Source organism: Phyllobates terribilis, unplaced genomic scaffold (genome assembly GCF_046119375.1).
Source record: "Phyllobates terribilis strain yellow unplaced genomic scaffold, ASM4611937v1 Scaffold_405__1_contigs__length_1709751, whole genome shotgun sequence".
Lineage (NCBI taxonomy): Eukaryota > Metazoa > Chordata > Amphibia > Anura > Dendrobatidae > Phyllobates > Phyllobates terribilis.
In genome coordinates, this window is record NW_027363165.1 from 1,373,158 (window position 1) to 1,388,349 (window position 15,192).

Consider the following 15,192-nt stretch of genomic DNA (forward strand, 5'->3'; position numbering starts at 1 on the left):
AACTTCAGCGGAATTTTGAGAACAATGGAAGAGTTCCGAAGCATTTTTAAAAGTCGGCAAAATTCCGAGAACAATGGAAGAGTTCCGAAGCATTTTTAAACTTCAGCAGAATTCCGAGAAAAATGGACGAGTTCCGATGTATTTTTAAAAGTCAGCGGAATTCCGAGAACAATAGAAGAGTTGTGAAGCATTTTTAAACGTCAGCGCAATTCCGAGAACAATGGAAGAGTTCCGAAGCATTTTTAAACTTCAAAACTTCAGCAGATTTCCGAGAACAATGGAAGAGTTCTGAAGCATTCTTAACCTCCAGCGGAATTCCGAGAACAATGGAAGAGTTCCGAAGCATTTTTAAACGTCAGCGGAATTCAGAAAACAATGGAAGAGTTCTGAAGCATTTTTAAATGTCACCAGAATTCCGAGAACAATGGAAGAGTTCCGAAGCATTTTTAAATGTCAGCAGAATTCTGAGAACAATGGAAGAGTTCTGAAGCATTTTTAAACTTCAGCAGAATTCCGAGAACAATGGAAGAGTTCCGAAGCATACTTAAACTTCAGCAAAATTCCGAGAACAATGGAAGAGTTCCGAAGCATTTTTAAAAGTCAGGGGAATACCGAGAACAATGGAAGAGTTGTGAAGCATTTTTAAACATCAGCGGAATTCCAGAACAATGGAAGAGTTCCGAAGCATACTTAAACTTCAGCGGAATTCCGAGAACAATGGAAGAGTTCTGAAGCATTTTTAAACATCAACGGAATTCCGAGAAAAAAGGAAGAGTTCCGAAGCATTTTTAAAAGTCAGGGGAATTCCGAGAACAATAGAAGAGTTGTGAAGCAATTTTAAGCGTCAGCGGAATTCTGAGAACAATGTAAGAGTTCCGAAGCATTTTTAAACTTCACTGGAATTCCGAGAACAATGGAAGAGTTCCGAAGCATTTTTAAACATCAGCGGAATTCCGAGAACAATGGAAGAGTTCTGAAGAATTTTTAAACGTCAGCGGAATTTTGAAAACAATGGAAGATTTCTGAAGCATTTTTAAACGTCAGCGGAATTCTGAGAACAACGGAAGAGTTGTGAAGCATTTTTAAACGTCAGCGGAATTTGGAGAACAATCGAAGAGTTCCGAAGCATTTTTAAAAGTCAGCGGAATTCCGAGAACAATGGAAGAGTTGTGAAGCATTTTTAAACGTCAGCGGAATTCTGAGAACAATGGAAGAGTTCCGAAGCATTCTTAAACCTCAGCGGAATTCCGAGAACAATGGAAGAGTTCTGAAGCATTTTTAAATGTCAGCGGAATTCTGAGAACAATGGAAGAGTTCCGAAGCATTTTTAAACCTCAGCGGAATTCCGAGAACAATGGAAGAGTTCTGAAGCATTTTTAAATGTCAGCGGAATTCTGAGAACAATGGAAGAGTTCCGAAGCATTTTTAAACATCAGCGGAATTCCAGAACAATGGAAGAGTTCCGAAGCATTTTTAAATGTCAGCGGAATTCCGAGAACAATGGAAGAGTTCCGAAGCATTTTTATATGTCTGCAGAATTCTGAGAACAATGGAAGTGTTCCAAAGCATTTTTAAATGTCAGCGGAATTCTGAAAACAATGGAAGAGTTCCGAAGCATTTTTAAACTTCAGCAGAATTCCGAGAACAATGGAAGAGTTCCGAAGCATTCTTAAACTTCTGCGGAATTCCGAGAACAATGGAAGAGTTCCGAAGCATTTTTAAAAGTCAGCGGAATTCCGAGAACAATAGAAGAGTTGTGAAGCATTTTTAAGCGTCAGCGGAATTCCGAGAACAATGGAAGAGTTCCAAAGCATTTTTAAACTTCAGCAGAATTCCGAGAACAATGGAAGAGTTCCGAAGCATTTTTAAATGTCAGCGGAATTCTGAAAACAATGGAAGAGTTCCGAAGCATTTTTAAACTTCAGCAGAATTCCGAGAAAAATGGAAGAGTTCCGAAGTATTTTTAAAAGTCAGCGGAATTCCGAGAACAATAGAAGAGTTGTGAAGCATTTTTAAGCGTCAGCGGAATTCCGAGAACAATGGAAGAGTTCCGAAGCATTTTTAAACTTCAAAACTTCAGCAGATTTCCGAGAACAATGGAAGAGTTCTGAAGCATTCTTAAACTTCAGCGGAATTCCGAGAACAATGGAAGAGTTCCGAAGCATTTTTAAAAGTCAGGGGAATGCCGAGAACAATAGAAGAGTTGTGAAGCAATTTTAAGCGTCAGCGGAATTCTGAGAACAATGTAAGCGTTCCGAAGCATTTTTAAACTTCACTGGAATTCCGAGAACAATGTAAGAGTTCCGAAGCATTTTTAAACATCAGCGGAATTCCGAGAACAATGGAAGAGTTCTGAAGCATTTTTAAATGTCAGCGGAATTACGAGAACAATGGAAGAGCTCCGAAGCATACGTAAACTTCACCGGAATTCCGAGAATAATGGAAGAGTTCCGAAGCATTTTTTAAAGTCAGTAGAATACCGTGAACAATGGAAGAGTTGTGAAGTATTTTTAAACGTCAGCGGAATTCCAGAACAATGGAAGTGTTCCGAAGCATTTTTAAATGTCAGTGGAATTACGAGAACAATGGAAGAGTTCCGAAGCATTTTTATATGTCTGCAGAATTCTGAGAACAATGGAAGTGTTCCAAAGCATTTTTAAATGTCAGCGGAATTCTGAAAACAATGGAAGAGTTCCGAAGCATTTTTAAACTTCAGCAGAATTCCGTGGAACAATGGAAGAGTTCCGAAGCATTCTTAAACTTCAGCGGAATTCCGAGAACAATGGAAGAGTTCCGAAGCATTTTTTAAAGTCAGCGGAATTACCGAGAACAATAGAAGAGTTGTGAAGCAATTTTAAGCGTCAGCGGAATTCCAAGAACAATGGAAGAGTTCCGAAGCATTTTTCAACATCAGCGGAATTCTGAGAACAATGGAAGAGTTCTGAAGCATTTTTAAACGTCAGCGGAATTTTGAAAACAATGGAAGATTTCCGAAGCATTTTTAAACGTCAGCGGAATTCTGAGAACAATGGAAGAGTTCCGAGGCATTTTTAAACTTCAGCGGAATTTTGAGAACAATGGAAGAGTTCCGAAGCATTTTTAAAAGTCCGCAAAATTCCGAGAACAATGGAAGAGTTGTGAAGCATTTTTAAACCTCAGCGGAATTCCGAGAACAATGGAAGAGTTCTGAAGCATTTTTAAACGTCAGCGGAATTCAGAGAACAATGGAAGAGTTCCGAAGCATTTTTAAATGTCAGCGGAATTCTGAGAACAATGGAAGAGTTCTGAAGCATTTTTAAACTTCAGCAGAATTCCGAGAACAATGGAAGAGTTCCAAAGCATACTTAAACTTCAGCGGAATTCCGAGAACAATGGAAGAGTTCCGAAGCATTTTTAAAAGTCAGGGGAATACCGAGAACAATGGAAGAGTTGTGAAGCATTTTTAAACGTCAGCGGAATTCCAGAACAATGGAAGAGTTCCGAAGCATACTTAAACTTCAGCGGAATTCCGAGAACAATGGAAGAGTTCTGAAGCATTTTTAAACATCAACGGAATTCCGAGAAAAAAGGAAGAGTTCCGAAGCATTTTTAAATGTCAGCGGAATTCCGAGAAAACTGGAAGAGTTCCGAAGCATTTTTAAACTTCAGCGGAATTACGAGAACAATGGAAGAGTTCCGAAGCATTTTTAAACTTCAGCGGAATTACGAGAACAATGGAAGAGTTCCGAAGCATATTTAAACTTCAGCGGAATACCGAGAACAATAGAAGAGTTGTGAAGCATTTTTAAACGTCAGCGGAAATCCGAGAACAATGGAAGAGTTCCGAAGCATTTTTAAACTTCACCCGAATTCCGAGAACAATGGAAGAGTTCCGAAGCATTTTTAAAAGTCAGCGGAATTCCGAGAACAATGGAAGAGTTGTGAAGCATTTTTAAACGTCAGCGGAATTCTGAGAGCAATGGAAGAGTTCCGAAGCATTTTTAATATTCAGCATAATTCCGAGAACAATGGAAGAGTTCCGAAGAATATTTAAACTTCAGCGGAATTCCGAGAACAATGGAAGAGTTCCGAAGCATTTTTAAAAGTCAGCGGAATACCGAGAAAAATGGAAGAGTTGTGAAGCATTTTTAAACGTCAGTGGAATTCCGAGAAGAATGGAAGAGTTCCGAAGCATTTTTAAATGTCAGCGGAATTCCGAGAACAATGGAAGAGTTCCGAAGCATTTTTAAATGTCAGCAGAATTCCAAGAACAATGGAAGAGTTCCAAAGCATTTTTAAATGTCAGCGGAATTCTGAAAACAATGGAAGAGTTCCGAAGCATTTTTAAACTTTAGCAGAATTCCGAGAAAAATGGAAGAGTTCCGAAGTATTTTTAAAAGTCAGCGGAATTCCGAGAACAATAGAAGAGTTGTGAAGCATTTTTAAGCGTCAGCGGAATTCCGAGAACAATGGAAGTGTTCCGAAGCATTTTTAAACTACAAAACTTCAGCAGATTTCCGAGAACAATGGAAGAGTTCTGAAGCATTCTTAAACTTCAGCGGAATTCCGAGAACAATGGAAGAGTTCCGAAGCATTTTTAAAAGTCAGGGGAATTCGGAGAACAATAGAAGAGTTGTGAAGCAATTTTAAGCGTCCGCGGAATTCTGAGAACAATGTAAGAGTTCCGAAGCATTTTTAAACTTCACTGGAATTCCGAGAACAATGGAAGAGTTCCGATACATTTTTAAACATCAGCGGAATTCCGAGAACAATGGAAGAGTTCTGAAGCATTTTTAAACGTCAGTGGAATTCTGAGAACAATGGAAGAGTTGTGAAGCATTTTTAAAGGTCAGCGGAATTTGGAGAACAATCGAAGAGTTCCGAAGCATTTTTAAAAGTCAGCGGAATTCCGAGAACAATGGAAGAGTTGTGAAGCATTTTTAAACGTCAGCGGAATTTTGAGAACAATGGAAGAGTTCCGAAGCATTTTTAAACCTCAGCGGAATTCCGAGAACAATGGAAGAGTTCTGAAGCATTTTTGAATGTCAGCGGAATTCCGAGAACAATGGAAGAGCTCCGAAGCATACTTAAACTTCAGCGGAATTCCGAGAACAATGGAAGAGTTCCGAAGCATTTTTAAAAGTCAGCAGAATACCGAGAACAATGGAAGAGTTGTGAAGCATTTTTAAACATCAGCGGAATTCCAGAACAATCGAAGAGTTCCGAAGCATTTTTAAATGTCAGCGGAATACCGAGAACAATGGAAGAGTTCCGAAGCATTTTTATATGTCTGCAGAATTCTGAGAACAATGGAAGAGTTCCAAAGCATTTTTAAATGTCAGCGGAATTCTGAAAACAATGGAAGAGTTCCGAAGCATTTTTAAACTTCAGCAGAATTCCGAGAACAATGGAAGAGTTCCGAAGCATTCTTAAACTTCTGCGGAATTCCGAGAACAATAGAAGAGTTGTGAAGCAATTTTAAGCGTCAGCGGAATTCCGAGAACAATGGAAGAGTTCCGAAGCATTTTTCAACATCAGCGGAATTCCGAGAACAATGGAAGGGTTCTGAAGCATTTTTAAACGTCAGCGGAATTACGAGAACAATGGAAGAGTTCCGAAGCATTTTTAAACCTTAGCGGAATTCCGAGAACAATGGAAGAGTTCCGAAGCATTTTTAAAAGTCAGGGGAATGCCGAGAACAATAGAAGAGTTGTGAAGCAATTTTAAGCGTCAGCGGAATTCTGAGAACAATGTAAGAGTTCCGAAGCATTTTTAAACTTCACTGGAATTCCGAGAACAATGGAAGAGTTCCGAAGCATTTTTAAACATCAGCGGAATTCCGAGAACAATGGAAGAGTTCCGAAGCATATTTAAACTTCAGCGGAATACCGAGAACAATAGAAGAGTTGTGAAGCATTTTTAAACGTCAGCGGAAATCCGAGAACAATGGAAGAGTTCCGAAGCATTTTTAAACTTCACCCGAATTCCGAGAACAATGGAAGAGTTCCGAACCATTTTTAAAAGTCAGCGGAATTCCGAGAACAATGGAAGAGTTGTGAAGCATTTTTAAACGTCAGCGGAATTCTGAGAGCAATGGAAGAGTTCCGAAGCATTTTTAATATTCAGCATAATTCCGAGAACAATGGAAGAGTTCCGAAGAATATTTAAACTTCAGCGGAATTCCGAGAACAATGGAAGAGTTCCGAAGCATTTTTAAAAGTCAGCGGAATACCGAGAAAAATGGAAGAGTTGTGAAGCATTTTTAAACGTCAGTGGAATTCCGAGAAGAATGGAAGAGTTCCGAAGCATTTTTAAATGTCAGCGGAATTCCGAGAACAATGGAAGAGTTCCGAAGCATTTTTAAATGTCAGCAGAATTCCAAGAACAATGGAAGAGTTCCAAAGCATTTTTAAATGTCAGCGGAATTCTGAAAACAATGGAAGAGTTCCGAAGCATTTTTAAACTTTAGCAGAATTCCGAGAAAAATGGAAGAGTTCCGAAGTATTTTTAAAAGTCAGCGGAATTCCGAGAACAATAGAAGAGTTGTGAAGCATTTTTAAGCGTCAGCGGAATTCCGAGAACAATGGAAGTGTTCCGAAGCATTTTTAAACTACAAAACTTCAGCAGATTTCCGAGAACAATGGAAGAGTTCTGAAGCATTCTTAAACTTCAGCGGAATTCCGAGAACAATGGAAGAGTTCCGAAGCATTTTTAAAAGTCAGGGGAATTCGGAGAACAATAGAAGAGTTGTGAAGCAATTTTAAGCGTCCGCGGAATTCTGAGAACAATGTAAGAGTTCCGAAGCATTTTTAAACTTCACTGGAATTCCGAGAACAATGGAAGAGTTCCGATACATTTTTAAACATCAGCGGAATTCCGAGAACAATGGAAGAGTTCTGAAGCATTTTTAAACGTCAGCGGAATTCTGAGAACAATGGAAGAGTTGTGAAGCATTTTTAAAGGTCAGCGGAATTTGGAGAACAATCGAAGAGTTCCGAAGCATTTTTAAAAGTCAGCGGAATTCCGAGAACAATGGAAGAGTTGTGAAGCATTTTTAAACGTCAGCGGAATTTTGAGAACAATGGAAGAGTTCCGAAGCATTTTTAAACCTCAGCGGAATTCCGAGAACAATGGAAGAGTTCTGAAGCATTTTTGAATGTCAGCGGAATTCCGAGAACAATGGAAGAGCTCCGAAGCATACTTAAACTTCAGCGGAATTCCGAGAACAATGGAAGAGTTCCGAAGCATTTTTAAAAGTCAGCAGAATACCGAGAACAATGGAAGAGTTGTGAAGCATTTTTAAACATCAGCGGAATTCCAGAACAATCGAAGAGTTCCGAAGCATTTTTAAATGTCAGCGGAATACCGAGAACAATGGAAGAGTTCCGAAGCATTTTTATATGTCTGCAGAATTCTGAGAACAATGGAAGAGTTCCAAAGCATTTTTAAATGTCAGCGGAATTCTGAAAACAATGGAAGAGTTCCGAAGCATTTTTAAACTTCAGCAGAATTCCGAGAACAATGGAAGAGTTCCGAAGCATTCTTAAACTTCTGCGGAATTCCGAGAACAATAGAAGAGTTGTGAAGCAATTTTAAGCGTCAGCGGAATTCCGAGAACAATGGAAGAGTTCCGAAGCATTTTTCAACATCAGCGGAATTCCGAGAACAATGGAAGGGTTCTGAAGCATTTTTAAACGTCAGCGGAATTACGAGAACAATGGAAGAGTTCCGAAGCATTTTTAAACCTTAGCGGAATTCCGAGAACAATGGAAGAGTTCCGAAGCATTTTTAAAAGTCAGGGGAATGCCTAGAACAATAGAAGAGTTGTGAAGCAATTTTAAGCGTCAGCGGAATTCTGAGAACAATGTAAGAGTTCCGAAGCATTTTTAAACTTCACTGGAATTCCGAGAACAATGGAAGAGTTCCGAAGCATTTTTAAACATCAGCGGAATTCCGAGAACAATGGAAGAGTTCTGAAGCATTTTTAAATGTCAGCGGAATTCCGAGAACAATGGAAGAGCTCCGAAGCATACGTAAACTTCACCGGAATTCCGAGAACAATGGAAGAGTTCCGAAGCATTTTTAAAAGTCAGCAGAATACCGAGAACAATGGAAGAGTTGTGAAGTATTTTTAAACGTCAGCGGAATTCCAAAACAATGGAAGTTTTCCGAAGCATTTTTAAATGTCAGCGGAATTACGAGAACAATGGAAGAGTTCCGAAGCATTTTTATATGTCTGCAGAATTCTGAGAACAATGGAAGAGTTCCAAAGCATTTTTAAATGTCAGCGGAATTCTGAAAACAATGGAAGAGTTCCGAAGCATTTTTAAACTTCAGCAGAATTCCGTGGAACAATGGAAGAGTTCCGAAGCATTCTTAAACTTCTGCGGAATTCCGAGAACAATGGAAGAGTTCCGAAGCATTTTTTAAAAGTCAGCGGAATTCCGAGAACAATAGAAGAGTTGTGAAGCATTTTTAAGCGTCAGCCGAATTCCGAGAACAATGGAAGAGTTCCAAAGCATTTTTAAACTTCAGCAGAATTCCGAGAACATTGGAAGAGTTCCGAAGCATTCTTAAACTTCAGCGGAATTCCGAGAACAATGGAAGAGTTCCGAAGCATTTTTTAAAGTCAGCGGAATTTCCGAGAACAATAGAAGAGTTGTGAAGCAATTTTAAGCGTCAGCGGAATTCCAAGAACAATGGAAGAGTTCCGAAGCATTTTTCAACATCAGCGGAATTCTGAGAACAATGGAAGAGTTCTGAAGCATTTTTAAACGTCAGCGGAATTTTGAAAACAATGGAAGATTTCCGAAGCATTTTTAAACGTCAGCGGAATTCTGAGAACAATGGAAGAGTTCCGAGGCATTTTTAAACTTCAGCGGAATTTTGAGAACAATGGAAGAGTTCCGAAGCATTTTTAAAAGTCCGCAAAATTCCGAGAACAATGGAAGAGTTGTGAAGCATTTTTAAACGTCAGCGGAATTCCGAGAACAATGGAAGAGTTCTGAAGCATTTTTAAACGTCAGCGGAATTCAGAGAACAATGAAAGAGTTCTGAAGCATTTTTAAATGTCAGCGGAATTCCGAGAACAATGGAAGAGTTCCGAAGCATTTTTAAATGTCAGCGGAATTCTGAGAACAATGGAAGAGTTCTGAAGCATTTTTAAACTTCAGCAGAATTCCGAGAACAATGGAAGAGTTCCGAAGCATACTTAAACTTCAGCGGAATTCCGAGAACAATGGAAGAGTTCCGAAGCATTTTTATAAGTCAGGGGAATACCGAGAACAATGGAAGAGTTGTGAAGCATTTTTAAACGTCAGCGGAATTCCAGAACAATGGAAGAGTTCCGAAGCATACGTAAACTTCAGCGGAATTCCGAGAACAATGGAAGAGTTCTGAAGCATTTTTAAACATCAACGGAATTCCGAGAAAAAAGGAAGAGTTCCGAAGCATTTTTATATGTCAGCGGAATTCCGAGAAAACTGGAAGAGTTCCGAAGCATTTTTAAACTTCAGCGGAATTACGAGAACAATGGAAGAGTTCCGAAGCATTTTTAAACTTCAGCGGAATTACGAGAACAATGGAAGAGTTCCGAAGCATATTTAAACTTCAGCGGAATACCGAGAACAATAGAAGAGTTGTGAAGCATTTTTAAACGTCAGCGGAAATCCGAGAACAATGGAAGAGTTCCGAAGCATTTTTAAACTTCACCCGAATTCCGAGAACAATGGAAGAGTTCTGATGCATTTTTAAACTTCAGCAGAATTCCTACAACAATGGAAGAGTTCCGAAGCATTTTTAAACTTCAGCGGAATTCCGAGAACAATGGAAGAGTTCCAAAGCATTTTTAAACGTCAGCGGAATTCCGAGAACAATGGAAGAGTTCCGAAGCATTTTTAAATGTCAGCGGAATTCTGAGAACAATGGAAGAGTTCCGAAGCATTTTTAAACTTCAGCATAATTCCGAGAACAATGGAAGAGTTCCAAAGCATTTTTAAAAGTCAGCGGAATTCCGAGAACAATGGAAGAGTTGTGAAGCATTTTTAAACGTCAGCGGAATTCTGAGAGCAATGGAAGACTTCCGAAGCATTTTTAATCTTCAGCATAATTCCGAGAACAATGGAAGAGTTCCGATACATTTTTAAACATCAGCGGAATTCCGAGAACAATGGAAGAGTTCTGAAGCATTTTTAAACGTCAGCGGAATTCTGAGAACAATGGAAGAGTTGTGAAGCATTTTTAAAGGTCAGCGGAATTTGGAGAACAATCGAAGAGTTCCGAAGCATTTTTAAAAGTCAGCGGAATTCCGAGAACAATGGAAGAGTTGTGAAGCATTTTTAAACGTCAGCGGAATTTTGAGAACAATGGAAGAGTTCCGAAGCATTTTTAAACCTCAGCGGAATTCCGAGAACAATGGAAGAGTTCTGAAGCATTTTTGAATGTCAGCGGAATTCCGAGAACAATGGAAGAGCTCCGAAGCATACTTAAACTTCAGCGGAATTCCGAGAACAATGGAAGAGTTCCGAAGCATTTTTAAAAGTCAGCAGAATACCGAGAACAATGGAAGAGTTGTGAAGCATTTTTAAACATCAGCGGAATTCCAGAACAATCGAAGAGTTCCGAAGCATTTTTAAATGTCAGCGGAATACCGAGAACAATGGAAGAGTTCCGAAGCATTTTTATATGTCTGCAGAATTCTGAGAACAATGGAAGAGTTCCAAAGCATTTTTAAATGTCAGCGGAATTCTGAAAACAATGGAAGAGTTCCGAAGCATTTTTAAACTTCAGCAGAATTCCGAGAACAATGGAAGAGTTCCGAAGCATTCTTAAACTTCTGCGGAATTCCGAGAACAATAGAAGAGTTGTGAAGCAATTTTAAGCGTCAGCGGAATTCCGAGAACAATGGAAGAGTTCCGAAGCATTTTTCAACATCAGCGGAATTCCGAGAACAATGGAAGGGTTCTGAAGCATTTTTAAACGTCAGCGGAATTACGAGAACAATGGAAGAGTTCCGAAGCATTTTTAAACCTTAGCGGAATTCCGAGAACAATGGAAGAGTTCGAAGCATTTTTAAAAGTCAGGGGAATGCCTAGAACAATAGAAGAGTTGTGAAGCAATTTTAAGCGTCAGCGGAATTCTGAGAACAATGTAAGAGTTCCGAAGCATTTTTAAACTTCACTGGAATTCCGAGAACAATGGAAGAGTTCCGAAGCATTTTTAAACATCAGCGGAATTCCGAGAACAATGGAAGAGTTCTGAAGCATTTTTAAATGTCAGCGGAATTCCGAGAACAATGGAAGAGCTCCGAAGCATACGTAAACTTCACCGGAATTCCGAGAACAATGGAAGAGTTCCGAAGCATTTTTAAAAGTCAGCAGAATACCGAGAACAATGGAAGAGTTGTGAAGTATTTTTAAACGTCAGCGGAATTCCAAAACAATGGAAGTTTTCCGAAGCATTTTTAAATGTCAGCGGAATTACGAGAACAATGGAAGAGTTCCGAAGCATTTTTATATGTCTGCAGAATTCTGAGAACAATGGAAGAGTTCCAAAGCATTTTTAAATGTCAGCGGAATTCTGAAAACAATGGAAGAGTTCCGAAGCATTTTTAAACTTCAGCAGAATTCCGTGGAACAATGGAAGAGTTCCGAAGCATTCTTAAACTTCTGCGGAATTCCGAGAACAATGGAAGAGTTCCGAAGCATTTTTTAAAAGTCAGCGGAATTCCGAGAACAATAGAAGAGTTGTGAAGCATTTTTAAGCGTCAGCCGAATTCCGAGAACAATGGAAGAGTTCCAAAGCATTTTTAAACTTCAGCAGAATTCCGAGAACATTGGAAGAGTTCCGAAGCATTCTTAAACTTCAGCGGAATTCCGAGAACAATGGAAGAGTTCCGAAGCATTTTTTAAAGTCAGCGGAATTTCCGAGAACAATAGAAGAGTTGTGAAGCAATTTTAAGCGTCAGCGGAATTCCAAGAACAATGGAAGAGTTCCGAAGCATTTTTCAACATCAGCGGAATTCTGAGAACAATGGAAGAGTTCTGAAGCATTTTTAAACGTCAGCGGAATTTTGAAAACAATGGAAGATTTCCGAAGCATTTTTAAACGTCAGCGGAATTCTGAGAACAATGGAAGAGTTCCGAGGCATTTTTAAACTTCAGCGGAATTTTGAGAACAATGGAAGAGTTCCGAAGCATTTTTAAAAGTCCGCAAAATTCCGAGAACAATGGAAGAGTTGTGAAGCATTTTTAAACGTCAGCGGAATTCCGAGAACAATGGAAGAGTTCTGAAGCATTTTTAAACGTCAGCGGAATTCAGAGAACAATGAAAGAGTTCTGAAGCATTTTTAAATGTCAGCGGAATTCCGAGAACAATGGAAGAGTTCCGAAGCATTTTTAAATGTCAGCGGAATTCTGAGAACAATGGAAGAGTTCTGAAGCATTTTTAAACTTCAGCAGAATTCCGAGAACAATGGAAGAGTTCCGAAGCATACTTAAACTTCAGCGGAATTCCGAGAACAATGGAAGAGTTCCGAAGCATTTTTATAAGTCAGGGGAATACCGAGAACAATGGAAGAGTTGTGAAGCATTTTTAAACGTCAGCGGAATTCCAGAACAATGGAAGAGTTCCGAAGCATACGTAAACTTCAGCGGAATTCCGAGAACAATGGAAGAGTTCTGAAGCATTTTTAAACATCAACGGAATTCCGAGAAAAAAGGAAGAGTTCCGAAGCATTTTTATATGTCAGCGGAATTCCGAGAAAACTGGAAGAGTTCCGAAGCATTTTTAAACTTCAGCGGAATTACGAGAACAATGGAAGAGTTCCGAAGCATTTTTAAACTTCAGCGGAATTACGAGAACAATGGAAGAGTTCCGAAGCATATTTAAACTTCAGCGGAATACCGAGAACAATAGAAGAGTTGTGAAGCATTTTTAAACGTCAGCGGAAATCCGAGAACAATGGAAGAGTTCCGAAGCATTTTTAAACTTCACCCGAATTCCGAGAACAATGGAAGAGTTCTGATGCATTTTTAAACTTCAGCAGAATTCCTACAACAATGGAAGAGTTCCGAAGCATTTTTAAACTTCAGCGGAATTCCGAGAACAATGGAAGAGTTCCAAAGCATTTTTAAACGTCAGCGGAATTCCGAGAACAATGGAAGAGTTCCGAAGCATTTTTAAATGTCAGCGGAATTCTGAGAACAATGGAAGAGTTCCGAAGCATTTTTAAACTTCAGCATAATTCCGAGAACAATGGAAGAGTTCCAAAGCATTTTTAAAAGTCAGCGGAATTCCGAGAACAATGGAAGAGTTGTGAAGCATTTTTAAACGTCAGCGGAATTCTGAGAGCAATGGAAGACTTCCGAAGCATTTTTAATCTTCAGCATAATTCCGAGAACAATGGAAGAGTTCCGAAGAATATTTAAACTTCAGCGGAATTCCGAGAACAATGGAAGAGTTCCGAAGCATTTTTAAAAGTCAGCGGAATTCCGAGAACAATGGAAGAGTTCCGAAGCATTTTTAAATGTCAGCGGAATTCCAAGAACAATGGAAGAGTTCCAAAGCATTTTTAAATGTCAGCGGAATTCTGAAAACAATGGAAGAGTTCTGAAGCATTTTTAAACTTCAGCAGAATTCCGAGAAAAATGGAAGAGTTCCGAAGTATTTTTAAAAGTCAGCGGAATTCCGAGAACAATAGAAGAGTTGTGAAGCATTTTTAAACGTCAGCGGAATTTTGAAAACAATGGAAGATTTCTGAAGCATTTTTAAACGTCAGCGGAATTCTGAGAACAATGGAAGAGTTGTGAAGCATTTTTAAAGGTCAGCGGAATTTGGAGAACAATCGAAGAGTTCCGAAGCATTTTTAAAAGTCAGCGGAATTCCGAGAACAATGGAAGAGTTGTGAAGCATTTTTAAACGTCAGCGGAATTCCGAGAACAATGGAAGAGTTCCGAAGCATTTTTAAACCTCAGCGGAATTCCGAGAACAATGGAAGAGTTCCGAAGCATTTTTAAAAGTCAGCAACATACCGAGAACAATGGAAGAGTTGTGAATCATTTTTAAACATCAGCGGAATTCCAGAACAATCGAAGAGTTCCGAAGCATTTTTAAATGTCAGCGGAATTCCGAGAACAATGGAAGAGTTCCGAAGCATTTTTATATGTCTGCAGAATTCTGAGAACAATGGAAGAGTTCCAAAGCATTTTTAAATGTCAGCGGAATTCTGAAAACAATGGAAGAGTTCCGAAGCATTTTTAAACTTCAGCAGAATTCCGAGAACAATGGAAGAGTTCCGAAGCATTCTTAAACTTCTGCGGAATTCCGAGAACAATGGAAGAGTTCCGAAGCATTTTTAAAAGTCAGCGGAATTCCGAGAACAATAGAAGAGTTGTGAAGCATTTTTAAGCGTCAGCGGAATTCCGAGAACAATGGAAGAGTTCCAAAGCATTTTTAAACTTCAGCAGAATTCCGAGAACAATGGAAGAGTTCCGAAGCATTCTTAAACTTCAGCGGAATTCCGAGAACAATGGAAGAGTTCCGAAGCATTTTTTAAAGTCAGCGGAATTTCCGAGAACAATAGAAGAGTTGTGAAGCAATTTTAAGCGTCAGCGGAATTCCGAGAACAATGGAAGAGTTCCGAAGCATTTTTCAACATCAACGGAATTCCGAGAACAATGGAAGAGTTCTGAAGCATTTTTAAACGTCAGCGGAATTTTGAAAACAATGGAAGATTTTCGAAGCATTTTTAAAAGTCAGCGGAATACCGAGAAAAATGGAAGAGTTGTGAAGCATTTTTAACCCCTTCAGGACCCAGCCTATTTTGACCCTAAAGACCTTGGCATTTTTGTCAATTCTGACCAGTGTCCCTTTACGAAGTAAAAACTCTGGAACACTTCAACGGATCCTAGCGATTCTGAGATTGTTTTTTCGTGACATATTGGGCTTCATGTTAGTATTAAATTTAGGTCGATAATATTTGCGTTTATTTGTGAAAAAATCAAAAATATGGGAAAAATTTTGAAAATTTTGCAATTTTCAAATTTTGAATTTTTATTCTGCTAAACTAGAGAGCGATGTGACACAAAATAATTAATAAATAACATTTCCCACATGTCTACTTTACATCAGCACAATTTTGGAAAAAAAAAAAATTTTGGTAGGAAGTTAGAAGGGTTCAAAGTTCATCAGCATATTTTCTTTTTTCGAGCAAAA